Source organism: Aptenodytes forsteri, unplaced genomic scaffold (assembly GCF_000699145.1).
Source record: "Aptenodytes forsteri isolate BGI_AS27 unplaced genomic scaffold, ASM69914v1 Scaffold67, whole genome shotgun sequence".
NCBI classification, from domain to species: Eukaryota; Metazoa; Chordata; class Aves; order Sphenisciformes; family Spheniscidae; genus Aptenodytes; species Aptenodytes forsteri.
The window spans coordinates 467,985-477,282 of NW_008795373.1; positions in this window are offsets into that span (position 1 = coordinate 467,985).

The following is a 9,298-nucleotide window of genomic DNA, read 5'->3' on the forward strand; positions in this document are numbered from 1 at the left end:
TTACAAAGCGGGGGAATGGGTTTGTGCCTGGGCTCTTCCTTACTGAAAGGCCCACCCTACCCCCATCTTGCAGTCACACTGCCTACGTCCAGACCAGCACTTTCCTCCTTTCCACTGCATACCCATCCCCTGGAGTTCATTCCCACAACAGCAGTGAAAGTGAGAAGTATCACTGAGTGTTTTTCATATGAAATTTCTGAAGAAAATTCCCATCTTTGGCCACCCTTGCAGTAAAACAGGGTTACTGGGTGTGACATGTCTTGTATTTCCACCTGTTCCAGTGAGGGGAAGACGTGCACCTGCCCCAAAGTTCATGCACCTGGAGCAGCAATGACTGCTGAGAGCTTTTGGTGGTGCAGCATTGAGGAGAGAAACGCATCATCTGGGAGACTAAACAGCAACACTGGATATTCCTTTGCGCTTGGCTGCATGCTTGCATGTGGGAGGCCTTGGTTTACTGCTGAGCAGCTCAGGTGCTTATTTCCTCCAAAACACCTGTGAGTAGCAAGGTGCATCACCAAAAGGAAAGGAGGCATAAACCTGACTTCCAAATGCCAGGACTCTGGCTGATATTCAGGCTCAGAAAGGCAACTTGTCCCTGCCTTTTATGGAACGTGCCCTCGACAACTCAGCTGAGCACGCATTTCCATTTTTTGGCTGCCACCTCATTAATCCTGAGCACAGACTACACATTTTGCATCATTCTCAAAAGATGCCACGTTACCAAGTCTCCTGGTGTGTTCCTTTACACCCTGTACAACCCACCTCTCCCCATCCCACCCCTGCACAGCAGTACAGCAAACAGCTGTAGCCATGTTTGCCTGCAAATGGTGAAAGGGCTCCAACCTCCTCTCCTGCAGCATGACAACAGGCACCCTGGGGGGCTTCAAACCCATGGAAGAGTGTTGTCATCTCAGCCCAGTTCATAAGCGTTCTTCAGTCTTCTGCCAGGAAGTACTCAAGGCATGCCCTGAAAAGTCAGTGACTTAGAGGTCTTTTCCAACCTCAATGATTCTATGATTCTATGTTTAATTTACCTGTATAGATGTAGCCTAAGTGGCTAGCTCTACTTGCACAATTATGTCCACCTGGAGAGCTCATGGGTCAAGTCTTTATATTCACAACCTGTTGTCCTGGTTTCGGTTGGGATAGAGCTAATTTTCTTCCTAGTAGCTGGTACAGTGCTGTGTTTTGGATTTAGGATGACAATAATGTTGATAACACACTGATGTTTTAGTTGTTGCTACGCAGTGCTTACACTAGCCAAGGACTTTTCAGCTTCCCATGCTCTACCGACTGAGAAGGCTGGAGGTGCACAAGAAGCTGGGAGGGGGCACAGCCAGGACAGCTGACCCCAACTGGCCAAAGGGACATTCCATACCATGGGACGTCATGCTCAGTACATAAACTGGGGGAAAGCTGGCTGGGGGGGCTGCTGCTTGGGGACTGGCTGGGCATCGGTCGGTGGGTGGTGAGCAATTGCATTGTGCATCACTTGCTTTGTATATTCTTGTTCTTGTTCTTCTTATTATTCTTATTATTCTATTCTATTTTAATTATTAAACTGTTTTTATTTCAACCCATGAGTTTTCTCACTTTTACTCTTCCGATTCTCTCCCCCATCCCACCCGGGGGGGGGAACAAGCGGCTGTGTGGTGCTCAGTTGCTGGCTGGGGTTAAACCACATCACCTGTCTTATAAATACTGTATCCACAAGCCATCATTGTACAGAGCAAAAAGCTACTGAGAAGATTCAGAGCTGGGTTCACTTGCAATTTCCACGTCGCTAAATCATCAAGGCCCAGGAAGACCTCTAACTGTCCTTGTGCCTTTGGCTCTTATTAAAACTGTCAGCCCAGACTTAATCTGTGCTGCAGTGTGAGGCCCCGCAGAAAGGATAGAGGAACAAGGGACCTCCGTGTTCCAAGTGCAAAGCGCTTGTTAGCCAACCAGCAGCTGCCTGCCTGACAATCATTTCGTTTCATACAGGAGCCAGTCATATCAAGTCATTTTCAGCTGCACTTTTCTTCTAGACACAGAGCAAGGAGCCCGAAATGGCATATTTTGACTTACTAACCTGGTGGGATCCATGTGTGAACCACAGAAATAGGCAGAGCTCCCCGTACACTGCTGAAGTGACCCACACACAGTGGTGTGCTCTTCAAGGATTTCTTCAATATCAGAAAGACCCATCTTACATATTTTTTCCTACTAAATTCTGATGATCTTCTCATGAGGGAATGTGCTTTGCTCACGTGCTAAAATAGGGACCTGGGGTCTCTCTGCAGGCTGCAGGGCACCCAAGACATCCGCATGGTGCTGGTAGATGAGGCAGAAGGACAGACCCACTCTTTTCTGAGGCAGCAACTGGAGGTCCGGATGTCTCAGGTGGCACCAGATGTTCAACATTTAAGCATCTGAGATGGTCTCAGGTGCCTGAACCTGCACGCGAGTGTTTGGGTTGGTAGGAACAGGCAGGTAGGCAAGGCAAAGCAAGCATGTTGCCTGCATCAAATATTAAAGGCAGAAACAGTTACCTAAACACTAATGTCAGCACGGCCCACACCAACTTGCAGTCTCTGCGAAGAGCTGTAGAGAGGCAGTTTTGGACACGTGCCACTGTAACGTATTAGGAAAGCAAGGTCGTTGCTAAAAGGGCATTTGACATCCCACCCAGTAACGTATGTCTGTGGCTTTGTCCACGCAGCTGTCACTGCCCAGAGGCCTGCCTTTAATTATGGTGGGACCACTAAATAAATGTGTAAGGACTGCAGGATTTAATACATTGCATATATCTCCTTTTAATATATCTATCTAGGCAAAGATATGTGGGCAAAAATCTTGTTTTGACGTATATAGTAAAACTATGCAAAAGACCCTTAAGCGAGATGTGATTTGCTCATTTTATTAACTTGAGGGCTCTTTGAGACTGAGTTGGAGCAATGCAAAATAAGGTGGAGCTTCACCTGATACACCTATAGTAAAAGCTCTGTAACAGCTGATCCTGCAACTCTTGCATACTCAGAAGTCCCTCTGACAGCATGGCACAAAGAGAAAGGGATGTGCCCACATAATGTATTCCTGTCCACAGCCAATTTTCCATCTCCCTCTCTTATATACGGTACATACTTGTACTGAGCTGCTTTACATATGTTTCACAGCCTAAGGGGAGAGAAACCAGGGTGTCTTCCAGACTGCTAGTGCCTTCCACATTTCATCTGTGCATCGGAAAACACCTTACACGGAGGCTTGCTGCTATAAATCCCTTCACCGGGAGATGGTGCTCCTGCCCTGGGAGTCATCCCTCCCTGCAAGCCCGGACACTCCGCGGTACTCAGCATTCTGCTGATGCTCGGTCCCACTGCAGCCACCCAGCCCCTCTGCTGAGGTGGGTCTGGATGGCCCTGTGGGACGGTTTCTTCTCCTCTGAGCTTCTCATGCTACTCAACAGCTGAAGGAGAAAGACGCCCAGGGCATGACATGTCTACAAAAATAGTTGGAAAAGGCAAGATGGAAAAGGAAAGTAGAAATTGTGGGGTTAAAATGCAGAACTGGACAGGAGGCCAGAAGATACGCTGGTGGTAAAAGGTTTATGAGCTGCTCAGTTTGCCCCATGGCCTATGCTGGTCTCTGTGGGGCCTCTTAGGTTAGGGGCATCTCTCCTAACTGCCAGGTGCCCACCCCAAATCACCCACGTCCCCTCTGTCATGGAAGGACATACTGCCCTGGCAAGAAGGTCAAAGAGACATAGTCTTTGAAGGAAGTGATCCAGGCCATGCAAAGTTGCAATCAAATAGGACTTTGGACCACATCCTTTTCCCCACACAGAGACCCACCTTCCTCCGCACCTCCTCCTCCTCAAAGCCCAGCACAGCAGCAGGCACAGAGGGGTGAAGGGAGAAAGACTGGGCTGAAGCAGAGGGGGGTGGCAGGTCTGCTCTGGCCCTCTGCATGCCTCAACTGACCCCTATGGCTCGTTGGTGTTCCCAGAGTAACTGCCAAGGAAACCAAGGTTGATACTTCCAACTAGGTACCTTACGCTGCTAGCTGCACTTAGGTAGGGTGGATCCACCTGTTGATTCCTGCTCAAGGTGATGTTCCCAAAAGGGAGGGAAATCAGTTCTTGGGGACAGGACTTTCTTTGCCAGACCCTTGTCACTGTGAAGAACTATTGGACTGACCTTAAAGACTTCAGAGTTTAGCTCCATTTGGCTGGTCTACAGCAGAAAATAAAAGCATGGGATTAAGAGCATTGAAGTGAACAAGAGAGCAGAAGTAGCTGTCTGACAAGGAATAAACAATACTAAAGGATGGGAAGATAACCTACAGGGGAAAAAATAACCCCCACCTTCCTCCCATGTTCATAGCAGTGAATACCAGAAAGTTAGGAGTGAGCCAGAACTGAGGTTATTGGTCAGACTTTGCATTGGGATAGAGAGCAAAGGACTTGGTTTTGGTACAGAGAAATTCTCTGTCTCAAGTGGCAGAGAAGTGAGAATGGCACAACAGCCATGAGCAGCGCTGGCTGGGGAGGGATGGGGAGAGGGCAGAGAAGGGGTCTCCTGGGAATAGCTGGGAAATGGGAAGACTGGGGTGAAGTACTGTGTGCAATGGTCCCTTTCTGACGCTCCCTTGAGTGCCCACTGGCAGACACTCTCCCAGCCAGGTCTCCCCTTCAGGACTGGCTGATACCCCCAGGTCTGAGGACCCTTCACAAAGGGGCTGGGAGTTGGAGGGCAAGAAGTTGGGGAGAAACACAATAATCTGGGAGGCAGATGAGAGAAAAAGGGACTGAGTGGAGGTCAAAAGGTGAAATATGTAAAAATAAGGAAGCATGGAGCAGAGCTTGAGGAGAGCTGCAGGAGAGCACTTCCCCTGGTGACATCTCACATGGACAGCCAGGGGTGGGGAGGCAGCTGAGGTCTTTCTGCCTGGGAAGACCAAAACCTCTGTAACAGCTGCTCAGCTGGGCTCTTCGGTTAACGCAGTAGGAATCACTTTCTGGAGGTATGGCTCTCCCTCCAGGTAACTATTAATGGGAGGAAGGTGATAAGTTAGATTGAGAAAGAAGCCAAAATGAAGGAAGGTGAATGCCACCCCTTCTGACCAGACAGTAGCCTAGACTACCACCATAAGGACACCTGGAGTGAGTCATTGCCTCGATTCGGCATCTGTGGCTTGCTGCATTGACAAATTACCTGCTGACTCTGCACTTTTCAAAAAGCAAACAGGTTTTTTTTTAAATTTGACTGAGCGCTCAACTGTGTTTTGACTTGCTATCTTCAGATGGCTTATGCCAGACCCTGTCGACCAGATGCTGAATAGGACAATTTTCCCCAAGGGGAAAAGTCTAATCCAAGAAGTTTTTATGTTTCCAGAAGGATTGAAGTCTCAGCAAAGCATTTCCGTAATTCTCCTGTCCCTTAGCTAGGGTATAGTGTTCAAACAGAAAGTGATGTGAGACAAGCATAGCTTTAGACATCCCAATTGCAGTGACGTAAGGTCTCTGGGCCTGAAGGAAAGCAGCCCTACGGATCTTTGAATCCATCTGATGTTTCATGCATGGAGTTTGTACCTTGATTTGTCTTATCTTTCCCGGCTATCCCCATGCAGACAATCAAGAAGAATTCAGCTTGGCTTCAGTTTAAGTAAGTTTTGGAAGGAGTTGCTGGAAGACTTGGAAAGAAAATGATGCTGTTGCTTGGTTACCTGCTGAGCTGGCCTTGTTGTCACTTGTAGCCATCTTGCTAAGAAGCCACAAGAGGCTTCTTGTGTGGTCACTACACGAAAACATACTCTTCCAAATAATCACTAGCGTCAATATTGTGACCGCTCTGAACTTGCTCAAGACTTGCAAATTTGGTTGAGCCTCACTAGCGTGGCTAATGGAAACAGCCACAAACACCTCCAATTTTGTAGTGTGGAAGGGATTTGTCACCGCAGTTTATTTTTGTTCCATCAAAAAGTCCTGATGACAGGAAAGGTGAACATCTGTGGAGGTATAGGGCTCTGGGAACATGGCTATGACACCAGGTACATGGTTATTGCTTGAGGATTTCCTTTCTGCCTCAGTTTCCTCCTTGAGAAGTGGTCTTCCACAGCTGGTGGGGTTCTGGTTAAATACCCCCTTCTTTTCTTTGCTGAAGAGCGTCTGTAGGGCAGCTCCTCCCTGGCAGGCAAGAGTCCCAGGCTGGGACCTTGCCCACAGTTGCAAAAGAGGATGCAGCTGTGGTAGGAGAGTCCACCCTGCCCAGGACTCAGCCCCATGCATGGCAATGAATCAATGCTACACACGCAAAGATCCCTGACCACAATGGGTGACGCAAGAGGGCAAGCAGGGCAGTGCTGGGGACCAAGAGAAGGAGCGGAGAGAGGGAGACTGCAACAGAGGGGATAAGCCCAAGTGTCACCCAGGCAGGAACAATTCCTTCCTGATCCTGAAAGAATCAGCATCCCCAAAATGTTCCCAGTAAAAAAACAGGCTTAGTGAGCTGACTGCCCCCTTCTTTCCAAAAACTTGCCCAGAAGGGCCTATTGGTGAAGGAAGGGAGAGACCGTGGTGGGACACGGTGTGAGCTGTTAAGGTACAGGAGTCAGGATCCCTCCTGGGCGTACAGCCATTGGCTTCATGTTATTCAGGACAGGTTCTTAGGGAAAAATTAGAGGCAAATGTGGCCCTTTATCTTCATCTTAGGTTCTGACAGACTTCTTGTTCGTTTAATACTTGGTGAACAGGGTGACGGGACAGTCTCAGAACCATGTTTTTCAGTCTGTGCTGGAGGTACCCAGAGCATTTGTAAGTGTAAGAGCAAAGAGAGATGGAGCAAGCGAGCAGGGCCGGAGCCAGTGTCACCACATTGGTTGAGGGCCACCATGGGCAGGAGCACATCGCTGTACCCACAGCAATGGGGAGTACCCTCAAGAGGAACAAGTCTATTTGCTGGTGAAGCTGAACGGACATAAAATTTCCCTCGGTTATATGGGTGTTTTTTCTGTATAAACTTGCTAATTGAGTTGTAAAATAAAACTGCAGCCTTTCCTCTCCAATTTCTGCTGCTGCAGCAGCGTGCTAATTTGGTTTTGGAAGGGGGCTGGTAGAAGGTGGCTCTTTGCCAGCGTGAAATTATGCACAAAAGGTTTGCACTGGGAGAGAAGGGAGCCTGTCCTCAGCGCGGGGAAGCGCTGGGGGCAGGAGCTGCTGCGCCGCTGTGCAGGGCTGGGGCAGCTTGGGAAGGTCCTGCAGCTGGGCTGGGCTGGGCTGATGGAAATTCAAGAAAGCCCAAAAGGGTTTAGACGGAGCTGCAATGGAGAACAGATGGGAAACTCTGGGCTTGTGCACCTCGATAGACGCTGTGAGGTTGAGAGGATGGGCTGCAGGATTTCACGTCTCCCCTCCGGCACAGCCAGGCAGGATTTGCTTCTTGGGTCTGTGTACCCGTGTGTGTGTGCCAGCTGGTGCGGGCATGTGTGCCTTGTGCGTGCAGACATGTTGTACGTGTCGCTTGGGGTTGTGTGGCTATGTGCGTGCCTGTGTTTGGGTCTCCATACAGATGGTGAGGACAGGGATCTGGCTCTCATCACCCAGCAGCACATGGCTCCACCATGGGTGCGGCTGTGCACGGGGACAAGGATGGTGTGGGGTGAACTGTCACGGAGGAACCTATCAGCTGTGCCGGCTTGCACCAAGCGGGGATTTGGTCCTGCTGCCCACACTGGGGGCTGAGAAGAGGACTGATCTGGGGGTGAAAAAGTTGGGGGGAAAGAAAAATCAGAGGGCACAGCCTGGCTGTCTGTTCCATCAAAGTAATTTTAATTTTTAAAAGATATATGGAAAAAATGCAGTGACAGTTCCAGTCCCTGGCAATTTGGAGAAGCCTGGGGTTCCTCACGTGTGGCAGGTACACACACCCCAACATGCAGGAGGATGTACAGACCCGGGTGGCCCAGGGCAGGGCCCACACTCACCATTTTTGTACCTTTCACTGTTTCCCATGAAAGTTGCTGCGTGAGAGGAATCCAGGCAGGATGCTCCAGAAACCACTGCAAGAAGCCCAGAGGTTTATAGATAGACTTGTCTGCCCATTTTCTAAAGCTCGGGCAGTCCTTCCCGTCACATCGTCCTTCCGTCCTTCTGCTGACCCCTTTGGTCCCTTCCCTGGGCAGCACTCGGAAGGGACCACTGCCGTACCGCGCGGCGGGGGCATCAGGACCACAGTCCGGTCTGTGGGTGGAGGAGGGATTGGGAGGTGCAGGACAGGACAGGGTTTTTCAGCCTTTCCAACTTTGGGAAGGGCCACCCTAAGCGGTTAGCCCTGCTGCTGCCTGCCCCGGTGCTGTGAGGGCACCCAGCCGGGGTCCCAGCACCCTGCCCAGGGGGGAGTGGGGCACCGGGGGGTGGAAAGTCTTGCCGGATGCTTTTTTTGAAGTGACCTGTAGCATCTGAACAGCATCATGCTGGTTTTAATAGGGGGCTGACAGAAGAAAAACAGGTAATGAAGCCTTCCTCTGCCCCTTCCTCTGCCTCCTGCCCCAGCCAGGTGAGGGCTCCCGGTGGTCACTAACTGCTGGGCGGGTGGTGCCAACGGCACCCGTGCAAGGCCCCGTGCAAACCGCGCGAAGCGTGCAAACGCCGTGCAAGCCGTGCAAACACCATGCAAAGGCTGTGCAAGCGCCGTGCGAACCGCGTGAACCGTACAAACACCACGCCAAGGTGCCATGCGAGGTGTGCGAGGTGTGCAAATGCCTTCGGGCCGGGCCATCCCGCACCGCGTGGGACGGGGATTTCTCGGGACACTGTCACGGGAGCTGCCTCTGTTGCTTTGCGCTGTGTGTACGTACTGAGCAAATCTGCTGGTTGGCATTAGAAACTCGCTCGCGATACTGTGACAAAGCACCTGTAAAATTACAGCAGAAAGAAATCCGAGAGGCTGCAGTGACAAATGCTCGTGAGAAGCGATTGTTTGGGGGGGAGAGGAAAAAAAAGCCGTGTTTGTTTTGGCAAAACACCTACATTCCTTCAAATAAATCATTGCAGCACTTGTTTTTGTATTTGCGGAGAAATCGCAACAGACATAACCAGGGACTTAAGAGACTTGAAATAACATCCTAGTAAATACCCCACTTTGTTATTTTAATCGAGACCCAAGGAAACATCTGAATTTTACCAAGGAAACCCTCCGTGCAAGGGAAAACATTAGCCCGCAGCTCGGCCGGGGCTTTGTTTTGCTCCGGTGTCGGTCTCCCGAGGCGGAATTACCGGGGCTGATGGAGGCGCGGAGCAGCGCGGAGCAGCGCGGAG